This window comes from Malus sylvestris, chromosome 9 (genome assembly GCF_916048215.2).
Source record: "Malus sylvestris chromosome 9, drMalSylv7.2, whole genome shotgun sequence".
NCBI classification, from domain to species: Eukaryota; Viridiplantae; Streptophyta; class Magnoliopsida; order Rosales; family Rosaceae; genus Malus; species Malus sylvestris.
In genome coordinates, this window is record NC_062268.1 from 17,703,806 (window position 1) to 17,718,672 (window position 14,867).

At 35.8% G+C, this 14,867-nt stretch overlaps 1 long non-coding RNA gene across 1 annotated transcript; it reads left to right on the top strand.

The window, feature by feature from the left end:
- The first annotated feature begins 33 nt into the window (after positions 1-33).
- On the top strand, positions 34-3,283 carry LOC126583111 (uncharacterized). Its single transcript, XR_007609674.1, has 2 exons — positions 34-1,495; positions 2,489-3,283. It is a non-coding gene; the product is annotated as an uncharacterized LOC126583111 (long non-coding RNA).
- The last annotated feature ends 11,584 nt before the right edge of the window (positions 3,284-14,867 follow it).

The window sequence follows — 14,867 nt, forward strand, 5'->3', positions numbered from 1 at the left end:
GGATCAGATGAATTGAAGAATATCAACGGACATAAATAAACAAGGATGTGTGAGAAGTAAAAAGGGGTGTGTGGATAGCATACCCCTGTATATAGATGTGTGTGTGTGTGTGTGTAAATATACATATATATGTATGGTTGTTGGATAATTGGTAAGTGGTAAGGATGGGGTAAGTATCTGATTCTATTCAAACATTATGCATGAACTGGGAATCATGCTTTTGCTTTATACATTTGAGGACAGTTGTACATGGGTGCCAGTGTTTATAGGTCCAGGGTACATGTTGATTTCTGTTGATTGGAATTGGGATTAATGTTTCTGTGAAGTATAGGTATGTTAGTTGGCTGAATTCGCTTTTAGTGTTCTTATGCACACTTCAGGCTTTTCTAACAAGACGTGATTTGATGTCTGTGCTTGGGGTTTTTGCATCCGATCCTGAACTTTGAATTGCTTGATTATGGCTTGCAAAATGCTTTTGTGTAATTGTGCATTACAGTCGGAGAAAATTCTGGTTGTTTCATATATGTGTTTGATGCCTTGAAAATTTTCTTTCCTTTTATTTTGAAGCCACCTATCTTACTTGATGGCATGCATAAAAGAGGTGCAACACGTGTTGTTAAGTTTTAATACAATATACCCGCAGAAAAAAAAGAAGTTTCAAGACAATGTGGGTGAATTTTATGGTAATTAATTATAGCTTAAAACAATCTGTCGTTCAATGAGACAGTGTTTTCAGGGAACGCTGTGCCTCGTCTATGGATGTTGATGTCTTGCACTATTTTTTCTGAGACTTTTTTGTTTTGTGTATGTGCATCATGTAAGATTATGAGTATGAAATATCTAATAGAACCGGTTATAGTGTTTGAGATTCATATGGAAAAGTCTTGGTTAAAGCTGTTAGGTTGTCCTCAATGTTTTAGGATAACAGAATCGAGAGAAGTTCCAATTGGTTTTGGAAAAGAACTTAGTGTTGGAATGTTATAAAGTCTCATCATTCTTTATGGTTTATATAGTTTGAATCCTAGTCCAATTCTAATACGGAATTGACAGAGGAGTACTATATATATGGTTCAAACCACTGCTCTTGTGATTCATCAGCTTGTTTTGTTCTAAGACCTATTGATTAGAAGAGCTATTATCATCACAAAAGAGGAGAAGGTTTTGAGCACAGAGGTTGCAATGGCTTATTCATCAGGATCGAATAATGCAGGCATGTTTTAAAGGCTTTGGTTCTTAAGTGTGTTCAACGAAAGGTTTACATTAGTTGTGATTCAATTGGATGAATTCTTATTCCTTGGATAAGATGTTACAAACTTGTTCTTACATGTGGTATCAGAGCCATTACTTGTGATTCAGTTTTCATCATGTTCTTCAAAGAGGGTTCTCCCTCATCGTCTTCGATAGACCTATTTCTTTCTTGTTGCTTGTCTAAAACATGATTTTGAGTCAAGATAGATGCTGAATTTGCCAAATCTCAACAGTTAACTGCGAAGAGGTATGTATTTTTGAAATTCAAATTATACAGAATGTTTAGAGTGGGTTTATATGAATTTAATGTTGGAAATTGATTCCTTAAATCATGATAAAGGATTAGAACATTAACAAGATTCATACTCATTTAGAATAATTTAAAGTGCACAGATTGTCTTTATAAGATGCTTCCGCTAACATATCAGATCGTCTTTATTTAGAATAATTTAAAGTGCACAAATTGTCTTTATAAGATGCTTATAAGATGCTTCCGTTAACATATCAGATCGTCTTTATTTAGAATAATTTAAAGTGCACAAATTATCTTTATAAGATGCTTCCGCTAACATATTAGATTGTCTATATATATATATGGGGCGGAATTAGTGATTATGATGATGAAGAGGGCAATGATGATGCAAATCATGTGAATTGGAGATTTAATGTGGTGGATAGCCAAGATTGAATAAACCATGAAACCAACTATTATAAATGAATAAGAAAAACTGGATGAAGGAGTCATCAGTGTTTACCTTGAATTTGAGATATTCGATGAATTGACTGTGAGTAAGAATTATATGCCATTCAAAATTAATAGTTATGAAAATATTCATAATGAAAATAATGAATTCAAAATAATGGTGCAATTATAATTTGAAAATAAATTTTATTGCAAAACTTACACTGGAACTTACAATTAATTTAATGACGATTGAGTCAGCAAATAAGAAATTTACTGGTGAAAAGGATATTGGTGCACGCAGACATCCTTGACATTTGAGAATTTAAATTGTTTACAATTTGGTTTTCTTCGAATACAGTGCGAACCCAAAGAAATTTTGACTAAGAAAAGATGTAGAAATTAACTTGATGTCTCCTTCATCTGAGTGCCCTTCATATAGACTTGGAAAAGAGACCTGGATGATTGATTGCTTTATTGTTGGATGATAATTTGCTTTTACTGTTGATGAATAGTGAACTTGTTGGAATAATTGTTGCTTTACTGTGGAATGTGCAGATGACTGAATGATTCCATGCTTTGTCAGAATTATTGATGCGAATATTGTCTGAACGCTTTACATGATGACTTGGAAAGATGACTAAATTTTCACATGACAATAGTGTTCACATGATGATATGACATGATGGCTGAATTTTCACATGGTAATTAACTGTATTCACATGGCCTTATGCAAAATGGTCTTGCGAATCCTTGTTGTCAACCCACTTGGCAGACTGTGTTTTTTGACTTATCAAATTGGCTGGTTGCTGTGAGGATGCATCTAAAGATTCGAAGTCTAAAGCGTATTCTTCTTCAGTGTGGAGTATCACTGCTTCTACAAGTAATTGTTGTGCTAAATCTTGGAACTAAGTGGCTTTATTTGTCTTTGAGCCTGATGATTTGGGAGACTTGATTGTTCCTTTAAGGGATGAGGATGGACTAATGTCCAATAATGATTGAGCTGGAATAGCTGGCATTACTGGCTGTGTTGGGATGACTGGAGGAGGAGTAATGGGAAATTTAGAGAAAACCATATTGATGACCTTTTGATAGTTGAATTTATCCCACCATTTGGTTGATCTGACTCTGTTGACTTCACCGGTGTCAACTTCATAATTCCACTTCAAGATCCACGAGACTTTGTATTTGGCCATGAATAATGGGAGAAGTGTAATTCTGTAATTGAATCTGTTTCTGTCAAATTTTTGTTGAAAACTGGTTGAGAGAACCTGCATAAGCTTGTCTAGATTGATTGTTGGCCCATGAATTAACCATCATTTTGGGAACCATGCTGGAAAATTTTACTTGAAACTTTTGTCAAAATTGATGAACCATGAATGACTAAAATCTTCTGTTTGATAGAGAAAGATGTTACTCCAAGCATCGATGTAATCAAAATAATTATAATGGTATTTGGTAATTGGGCATAGTGAGTGTGAAGAGGTTTGCTTTTGTAAAGGGGGATTCCCTAATCTACTTCGGTTAAGAACCGGCCAATGTAAAGAGAATGGTAAAGAATTTTGTTTTCATGAGTTTTACTGTAAAGTGGTTTGATAGAGATGAACTCTATTTCGCTGAGAATGACTTGATAATATTTTCAATGTTTTGTGTGGTGCTATAGGGTGATAATGGAAATTAGGTGGAAATATGGTTTTTGCTAACTTTTCTGGTGCTTGTTCATGACTAAGATTGAAAGGGATGCTAAAAAGATATTCACTGAGATTTTTCTTGACATACGGTGATGTTTTAGTATAACTGACTGGTTGGGATAATGATGATTGGTATGTAAGGGTTGAATAGGGATCATATTGACTGACTAATGTCGTTTGGTAATTGGGATGTGGTGATTGGTAATTTGGCCTAAGGTTTCCTATTGTGGAACATAAGGGAGTGAAACGGTTGGTAATGACTAAGGCCGATGAAGAATCTGGGCTTGATTCTTGTTTTACTGGTCGTGGTGGTAAAGTGGCTGGAAGCCTCATCTGATCAGGTTTTCTTGCTATCATTTTTCCCCTGCAGAAATTCTCTGGTTAGAAAATCAGGGATGCAATTTTGCCTACCTTTGATGTATTTGATTTCAAAAAAAAAAAAAAAAAAAAACTTAATATAGCTTGCCATCATGCAAAAATCTGTTTTGATGCAATGTTTTGAACAACTTTTTGTAAAACATATTTTGCAGATTTGCAGTCAACTTTGACTAAAAACTTTTGATTTAATAAATCATCTTGAAATTTACTAATACATAATACTATAGATAATATTTATTTCTTAATAGTACTATAATTACTTTGTGCTGGATTTCATACACCTAAATGGAAACGAAAAATTTGTTCAGGAGATCCAGAAGAAATTGACTGTTTGAGAATGACCTCGTAACCAATTTTAGAGGCATCAGTTTCAACGATCTTGAATGTATTTGGAGTTGGAGTGCCAAGACAGGACAACGTCTTAACATGTGACTTGATCTGTTTGACTATGAAAGTATGAGTATTAGACCATGATGAATGATTTTCTTTTAGACGATCAAACAAAGGCTTGCAGTGTTGCCTAAGATGTGGATATAATTTTGCAACATAATTTAAAGATCCTAGAAATCTTTGTAATTGAGTTTTGTCAATAATTTCATATGAGAATTTATATTCAAACTAAATTACTCTATCCATTGGCTAAATGGTTGACTGGTGGATATTGTATCCTAAAAACCTAATTTTGGTATGGAATAACTTAATTTTGGTTGCTAAGACAACTAATCCATTTGATTTAATTATTCTAGCAAACATATTTAAGTGTTTCTAATGCTCATCTATCAATTTGGAATAAATGAGAACATCGTCAATATAAACAATTGAGAAATGACTGTATTGATTAAATATTTCATTTATGATGTTCTGAAATTTGTTGGGTACGTTTTTAAGACTGAAGTGCATTACATTACATTCATAATGACCGAAAGGAGTGACAAATGCAGTTTTGTATTTATCATCCTCATGAATTTGAATCTGCCAAAATCCAGACTTCATGTCGAATTTTAAGAAGATTACAGCTTGACTGAGTCTCTTAATTAAATCTCTTTTGTTAGGAATTGGATATCGTATCCATTCCAAGACTTCATTAAGAGGTTTGTAATTAATGACTAACCTAGGAGTTCATCTTTCTAAGTCAGCGTTTTTCTGGACATAAAAAGTAGGATAAGACCAGGGTGATTTACTTTTCCTGATTATTCCTTTATTGAGAAGTTCTTGAATTTCTATTTTGCAGAATTCCATAACTTCTTGGCTCATTTGAATTGACCTAGCTTTTGTTGGTATTTTCTTTTCATCAAATTCCATATTGTAAGGAAGTTTAACAATGTGTTGCTTTATGTGCCAGAAAGCATTGGGAATGTCAGAACAAATTTCATTACTAAGTTTCTTTTGAAATTTGTCAATGTTTTGTAACAAAGATTTGTTTGTTAATTGTTCTTCAATTATTTTGTAATTAATTTCTTCTTTTAAGAAATTAATTTGTTGTGATTTTTTGGTGACTAGATTGATGATTTTTGAGATTCTATCTTTTTGTAATTGTCTAATTTTTTGAGATCTGTTTCCGTGCAGAATTCAAATGTGATTTTTTGTCCTAACATTCTGGTAGTTATACGATTATGGTGTACCTTAAAAGGATATAGAAGAGCTATGAAGGGGAGTCCAAGAATTACTGGGTCTGAAAGGTTTTTTATTAAAATGAATGGAGTTTTAAAACAAACATTGTTTTGACAAACATGAGCTTTTGGAATTTCATATTTTAATTGCATTAGGGATTGGTTTATTGCACTAAGGATTTATGAAAATACTTAGTGGGAATTAAACATTTTGAATACAATTCAAGTCAGCACCTGAGTCAATTAAGGCAATTGTTTCTAATTGAAAGTCTTCAATTATTATTTTTATTTTAGAATACCATTTCTGGATCCTAATTTTTTGTAATAATCCTAAAACTAGGTTTTCCGTTGGATTTTCTATGGACTTGGATTCTGATTCTTGGTGGGAGGAAGAACTATTGTGTCACATCCCGGCCCGTGCCCCACCACATCCCAGGCTCGACTTTGCCGTAGCACGATATTGTCCGCTTTGGGCCCCGACCACGCCCTCACGGTTTTATTTTTGGGAACTCATACGATAACTTCCCAGTGGGTCACTCTTGCGCGAACTTGCTTAACTTCGGAGTTTCGATGAAACCCGAAGCTAGTGAGCTCCTAAAAAGCCTCGTGCTAGGTAGAGATATGAATATACATAAAAGGCTTACATGATCCACTCCCCTGGGTGATGTGGGATCTTACAATCCACCCCTTTTAGGGGCCCGACGTCCTCGTCGGCACACTTTCGGCCATGGATTGGCTTTGATACCAAATTGTCACATCCCGGCTCGAGCCCCCACCACATCCCCGGCTCGACTCCGCTGTAACATGATATTGTCCGCTTTAGGTAGAGATGGGAACTCAAAGCTAGTGAGCTCCCAAAAGGCCTTGTGCTAGGTAGAGATGAGAATATACATATAAGGCTTACAAGATCCACTCCCCTGGGCGACGTGGGATCTTACATATTATGTTCATCATCATTATTGCTAAGGAATGCTTGTGTTTGGATACTACTGAGATGTGAGCGAATTTCTATGTTTTCTAATTTGAAGGACTCAATTTCTTCCTTAATTTGGTTGACTTCCCTTTGTAGGTCTTTGACTGTAATTTCTTTCTTAGCCTTGTTAAACCTTTCCAGGGTTGTGCTAAGACAGATTTTTAGGGCTACTTGGGGTTGACTAGTACTGGCTTCTTCAGAAGAGACTAACTTCTTAAGTTTCTTTAAATAAAATGACTTTCATCTACTTTGCTGATTAGCTCGATAAGAAGATCTTTTTGTTCTTCTTGTTTATTAAGGACTGAAATCTTTTTACAACAAGCATCTGTGCATCCTATCTTAATGTCAGGGGATGAAAGACTAATTGAGCAATTACTAGAAGAGAATCAATTAAAATCTAAATCGTCTTCAGATTGACCATGGTCTGTGTCTCTTAATTCTAAGACTTGGATTGACTGGGTCTTCTCTTCCCCAGAGATTTTCAACTGATTGATTGCTTTCTTGACTCTGCATTTGTTTGCATAATGATCGAATTTGCCACACTTGTGGTAATTCCCTTTTTGTTCTTGATTTTTGGAGTGGAGTTTTCCTGAGGGTTTCCTCTTCCACTTGCTGGATTTGGGTTTTTCGTAAAATTTATTTTTTTCAAAATTCTTATTTTTGAATTTGTTATGTTTGGGGTGCCTCATACTGGAGTACCTATTTGGGTATCTATTGTAGGCTTCTTCTTTTTTCTTTTTGTTGGATGGAATAATAGGAGGTAATTCGTATTGTTCACAAAATGTGTCAATTCGTATTTGGCTATTGACTTGTCTTTGTTGACTTGTTTTTTAATACACAGTTTCAATCCTTTTTTTTCTGGATAATATTAATAATATTTCCATAAGTAAGGGTATGATATGATATGATACCTTCTTCATTCACAAAAACATTTTTGATTTTATGGGCAAATAGATTTGGTAATCCATTAATGAATTTTTCTTTCCAAAATGGTTGATTATTGTCATCTCTAAGCATGACTCTGGACATGAAAATATCTTTGTACCACCTAAAATTGCTTAGGGTTGGACATCTTAAGTTACTAAGTTGGTCATAAATCCTGGAGGTAACATTACTAGGTGTCCCTATGAAATGTTCTATGATAGTGAAAAGTAATGTGTTGACTGCATCTGGGACTCCTTTTCCGATACGTTCATCGAAAATAGGTGTCCTTCTTCATCTCTTTTGACTGCATTTTTTATTTCATTTCTGGATTATTCAGTTAGATGTTTTTCCCACCAGGAATGGAGCATTTCTGTAAATCCAATGACCAAAAGGTCAACAACTTGGGTTTGACTGAGGTTATGATTGGTAATATAACTATTAAGAGATGTGTTGTAATTTGTTCAAAAGTTCTTGTTTTGATAATCCATCTATGTTATAAAGTTTATTAGCTGAGAATGAGAATTGGTTTTGGATGTTTATCTTCCAAGAATTGAATATCCGAAAGTGTCACATCTCGGTTCGGGCCCCTACCATATCCCGGGTTCGACTCTGCTGTAGCACGATATTGTCTGCTTTAGGCCTCGACCATGCCCTCACGGTTTTGTTTCTGGGAACTCACACGAGAACTTTCCAGTGGGTCACTCATCCTCGGAATGCTCTCGCCCAAACTCGCTTAACTTCGAAGTTCCGATAGAACCTGAAACCAGTAAGCTCCCAAAAGGCCTTGTGCTAGGTAAATATGATAATATACATATAAGGCTTACATGATCCACTCTCCTGGGCGATGTGGGATGTTACAATCCACCACCCTTAGGGGCCCGACGTCCTCGTTGGCATACTTCCGGCCATGGATTGGCTCTGATACCATTCTGTTACATTTTGGCCCGAGCCCCCACCACATCTCGGGTTTGACTTCGCTGTAGCACGATATTGTCCTCTTTGGGCCCTAACCACACCTTCACGGTTTTGATTCTGGGAACTCACACAAGAACTTCCCGGTGGATCACCTATCTTGGGAATGCTCTCACCCAAACTCGCTTAACTTCGGAGTTCCGATGGAACCCGAAGACAATGAGCTCCCAAAAGGCCTTATGCTAGGTAGAGATGAGAATATACATATAAGACTTACAAGATCCATTCCCCTGGGCGGTGTGGGATGTTACATGAGGTGTTGGCTTTGGATACCAATTTTTGGTAAGAGTTGTTGGGTTGACTCTTTTGTTTGTGATTCGTTTTAGTTCAAGATTTTGAAAAGCTTCTTCTACTTTTCTGATGGAATTTGTTTTTCTTTCGCCTTCTGAATCCCATATTGCAGAAGTTGTTTGTGGTTGAGATTCATCTGGGTGTTGTAAAACATTGACTGTTTTTTCTTGTTTTAACTCTTGTAACATTTAATCTATTTTTTAACTTGTGGAGATTGTTTTCAAGGCTGTTGTGCTGGATGAGGCTTCTAGGAAGTTGACTAAGGGTTTTTCCTTAATTGTTGGTTTGGAATGTGAAAGTCTATCTATTTTAGTTTCTATTTTATCTAGTTGTTTTCCTATGGTGTGTAGACTCTGGTTTGTGAAATTATTTTGTTCAATGATTGGCTTGACTCTTACATCTTCTTTGGGAAGTTTGAAAGGAGTGGCTGGTACCTGTGTGTTTGTAGTTGTAATTAAAATTGTTTCTTGTAAAGGGTGATTAGAAGAGACTATGGTTTTGTCTTCTTTAACCCAATTTTCTTGGGTGATGACTTCTAATTTCTTTTCAGATTCATAATATTTTTCAATGAAATTGAAGAAAAATATTTCAAATCTGTGTTTTTTCATGAAATTGGTCCATTTATTGTAAATGTCCAATTTTTGTTCTTTTGTATATTTTTCCCTAAAGGTGTTTCTTTTGGGAATGCTTTCTATTGCTTCAATGTCAACATTGAGTTTCTTCCATCAAATTTTGAATGGTTTGTTTAGGGCTAGAAATTGGTGGTTGACTTGATTTGCTTCGTAATCAGATTCTGTTGTAGAGGTTTGTTCTTCTTGATTTTGATTGTTAGGTTGGTATCGTGGATGAGTAACCTGAGAGGTTGTTTCTACTGATTTTTTCATGTTGATCAAATCATTAATTAATTCTTGTTGGGTAACTACTAAGCTAGTGTCTATTGATTTTAATTTCTTATTGACCAGGGAATTGATTAGATCTTGATCTCGACCCACCATATCGGCTGATGTGGATCCAGAAAAAGAGTTTCTATCTGGCTCTAAAGATTTGTGTGATTGGGCTAACTCGTGTAAGTGGACACTAGATTTTTTGGCTAGAGGGTTGAAGATTATTTTAACTGTTCCATCAAAATATTGTTATATGTTGTCGAGGTTGACTAAGCACCAATCTGAAGGTATACTGATATCTGATTATTTGATAGTTCTGAGTATTTTGATGTTGGCATTTTCTTGATGTTGGCATTTTATTGATTATTTTGAATTCATTATTTTCATTATGAATATTTTCATAACTACTAATTTTGAATGGCATAAAATTCTTACTCATAGTCAATTCATCGAATATCTCAAATTCAAGGTAAACACAGATGACTCCTTCATCCTGTTTTTCTTATTCATTTATAATAGTTGGTTTCATGGTTTATTCAATCCTGGCTATCCACCACATCAAATCTCTAATTCAATCTCCAATTCACATGATTTGCATCATCATTGCCCTCATCATCATAACCACTAGTTGCGCCTCATTTGGTATCAGAGCCAGGTTGTTGGTAGAGTTATCATCTTTATAATCAGTACATTCTATTCATCCTCCAGTTTTCATCTACAGTTTATCTTATTTGTTAACTCTTTAAGTAGGATTGTTTACTCTCAACCCAAATAGTAAGGCGTGTTCCAAACAATAAGTCTATATGATTGGTATGAGTGGATCGCATGAGCGGAGAGAGAGTTTATCAAATACGCGATGAAGGTAAAGCCTATATTTATATATATTGTGCAATATGTGTTGACCTTAATGCAGATATTATGGAATCTCATCGAATTGTTTACTCTATATATGTCCTTAAAATATAAGATCATATGTATGAATAAGTTGATTCAGTGAACAAATTTAGTAGTGAAAAGACTGAAATCAAGAATCATTGAGATTCATACTGCTGATTTCATTGTTGTCTAATGTAGTTTCACTAAAATCACTCAACTTAGCAGCAGTGTCAATACTCACAGGTGGAAGCAATTACAAAAAGTGGAGAAGAGAGATTTATTTGCTTTTGACACTGAATGAGTATGACATTGCTATTGACAATCTACAACCTGAGGCCTTGATAGACAAAAACACTAAGGTTGAGGAGACTGATTTTGAGAGATGGACTAGGGCTAACAAAGTGGCTTTATCCATACTAGAAAGTGGTATGACAGACACTGTGCATGGAGGAATAAAGAAGTTAGCTTTTGCAAATGATTACCTCCAAGCCATTGAGAATAAATTTAAAGAATCAGAGAAGGCTGAAATTGCTCAATATATGTCCCTTTTGACTTCCTACAAGTTTGAAGGTGGAGGTTCAATCAAAGATCACATTATGAAAATGATTGATGCAGCTAAGAAACTTAACTCTATGGAACATTGGAGAAAAACAACTTGTGTTCATGATACTCTAAGCATTGCCGCACAAATTCAATTAGGGGTGGGCATGGTGCGGTTCCACCCTTAAACCAAAACCGGAGCCGGAAATTATCAATGGTTCGATTTGGTGTAGTTCCACTTAAATTTATTACTAGAACCGTACAGTTTGGTCTACCCCAGTTCAGGTTCAGCTCTTGCTGGTTTACGGTTTCGAATACTAAGCGTAAATGGAGACAATATAACATTTGATAGTAGCCTTACTCAATTATTGAAATTGAGTTGGAAGACGGATACCAAAGAACAAATATAATAGTAAAACTGATTAAGTGGGAACAGAGAAGCAGCAAAACCAAAATGTGTAAAAAATTTCAAGTATAAAAGTAAGGAGCATGCCAATAAAACATAAAAACCCAGGGCATACACATGGAAGAAGCATTGTACCTCATTTCAGCAATTATCTGTATCAATAAGCCCAAATGATATAAGCTAATGAGCATACCAACTGCATATTAAAAAAAACCCACAGAAGCTATTAAATACCTGCCAATTTGTTTGAAATGGCAGAGAACTCCCAAACTCCTCCTTTAACAAGTTATTCCTTGAAGTTTGTTGTTCAAGGGGAACTCCAGCAGAACTAACTTGGTGAAACTAATTTTTCAACCTATTATACCAAGTCATGTGTGTGTATATATATAATTAATTAATTTGTTATTAATAAAATAGTTTGGTTTTGTTCTAGTCGGTTCTTGTTCATTCGAAACCGAAACCGAAACCGGTATGAAGGGTCCGATTCAGTTTTTGACTCAAAGTTGACTTTTTCGGTAAACATGGTTCTTTTCGGTTTTTTTTTTTAATTTTTTTCATATGGTTCGATGCGGTTTTGCGGTTTGGCGGTTTTTATGCCCACCCCTAAATTCAATCAACTCAAGGTGTCCTACAATACTCAAGACAAGACTTGGACTGTGGATGAACTCATTGCTCAATGTGTGCAAGAAGAAAACAGACAAAACAAGAGAAGGGGAAAGAACCTGAAACTGTTACTTTTTACCAAGCTGCCGAAAGGAAGAAGGAGTTAGATGTTGGTCAAACTTCTAAACCCCAACCTTATGATAAATCTGTTGTGCCTGCTAAAAGTTTCAATTCCTCTAAGCCTAACAAATTTAAGGTGAAAACTAAAAGTGTTGAAAAATTTAGATGCCATCACTGCAAAACTAAGGGTCATTATTGAAAAGACTGAAATATTCAAGGATTGGCTGAGATCTAAGGGTAGAACTGATATCTATGTTTGTGAGGAGACAAATCTTGTTGATATTCCCACAAATTCTTGGTGGTTTGATACTGGTGCATCTATGCATGTCACTAATTCCTTGCATGGTTTTAAAGAACAAAAAAAGACAAACAATTTTAATGTTTTTGTTGGAGAAGGAACCAAAGCGTTTGTTGAGTCCATTGGCATTGTCAAATTGAATTTAGACACTGGTTTTACAATGTAACTAAATGATGGGTTATATGTGCCCAAAATGAGGAGGAACTTGGTTTCTGCATCAAAGCTGGTTAAACAAGGCTATGTTTTTATGGGAGATGATGAATGTGTCAAGTTTTTTAAAAGGGGATCTTTGCACGGAAAAGCATTTTTGCATGGACATCTTTGGAAAATACAATGCAATGTAGATTTTGAAAACATGCATGTTTTGAATATTGCAACTATAAGGATGCATGTTTCTGATCAATCCTTTATACTTTGGCACAAGAGGCTATGACATATTTCAAAATAAAGAGTTTTTCAGTTTTTTAAATTGAATTTGATCCCTGCAATAGACATTAAAACTGCTATAGAATGTGTTGATTGCATCAAGGACAAGATGACTAATATTAGAAAGTTAGATGCCAAAAGGCGTAGAGGCTTACTCGAAGTCATTCACACAGATATTTGTGGACCTTTTCCTGTCAAAACCATTTGTGGGAATACTTATTTTGTGAACTTTATAGATGACTTCTCAAGATTTAGTTATATTAACCTTATAAGTGAGAAGTCTGCAGTCCTTGAATGTTACAAAGTTTTTAAAAGTGAAGTTGAAAAACAGTTAAACCCTAGGGGAGGTGAATACTTTGGCATGCATACAGAAGTAGGGCAACAAAATGGTCCATTTGCTCACTTTCTTGAAAGTCAAGGGATTGTGGCTCAATATACCACTATGGTACCCCCACAACATAATAAAGTGGTAGAAAGGAGAAATATAACTCTTACGGAAATGGTGAGAAGCATGATTTCAAGATCAAAGCTCCCAAACTTTCTTTAGGGAGAGGCATTGAAGACTGCAAGTTATATTCTGAATCAAGTGCCTTCAAAGTATATGCCTAATACACATTTTGAACTATGGTATGGGAGAAAGCCAAGTTTTAATCACTTTCATGTACAAGGTTGCAAAGCAGAGGCAAAACTCTACAATCTAAGTGAAAAAAAGCTGGACCCTAGAACAACTACATGTTATTTCATTGGTTACTCAGAGAAGTCAAAGGGTTTCAAATTCTATTGCACACAGGCATATACAAGGATTCAAGAAACTCACAATGCCATTTTTTGGAGGATGAAGATGTATCAAACATGACTCAAGATAAATTAGATTTTGAGGAAATAGTGTACGTTTGTACCATACTTGGCCAATCCCGAAACTACCAAGCAGCAGTCAACGTTATACTATCAAGGACTCAGAAGAGTTTCCTTTCAACCAGGAGGCCAATCACAGCGCAACACGTGTCAACACCAAAAGGCCAATCACAGGGCGACACGTGTCAACATCAAAGGCCAATCACATAATGACACGTGTCAAGGCCAAAACAAAGCTAGAACATCTCTTCTATAAAAGGAGATCATTCTCCCATAATAATCCCTAATGTCATTTGTACTAAATCATTCACTAGTATTCACTAAAAGAGAGATTGAACCTATGTACTTGTGTAAGCCCTTCACAATTAATGAGAACTCTTCTACTCCATGGACGTAGCCAATCTGGGTGAACCACGTACATCTTGTGTTTGCTTCCTTGTCTCTATCCATTTACATACTTATCCACACTAGTGACCGGAGCAATCTAGCGAAGGTCACAAACTTGACATTTTTTATTGTACCAAAGTCCTCACTGATTTTGTGCATCAACATTTGGTGCCGTCTGTGGGAATCACACTTATTCCTACTCTCTTCAGCTTTGTCAAGCTGGTTTCCACCATTCGTACACTCTCTTTTGACCAGGCATCCTTCTCTAACATGGGGAGCGAAGGAAGCCATAACATGCAGAACGACACCCCCTCGCACCTGGTGCGAAACAATGAAAGAAGGAACAAAAGAAGTTTTCTCTTCAGGCTAAAGTCGATGAGCTGGAGCTCAGAACAACAAGATAACGATGAAGAATGAGATCCTCCAAGAGCAGTATGAGAGGGTCCTCGAGATGCTCAACGAGGCTAGATATACTAAAACACACGAGCTCATCACCCTTGTGGAAGTCAACCATCAACTGGGTGCCCCCCAACACTGAGGGTCATTTGCCCTCGACATGGGTATTCTTGTTGAGGAGCGAGCTACTCATCGAAATGGCGACCAACATAAGACTTTTCTTAACCCAGTTGCTTCGACTAAAAACAAGAGGAGTAGAAGAAGGCACCTCCTTACAGAAGGAGTTGAAGGATCGAAAGTCATCTTT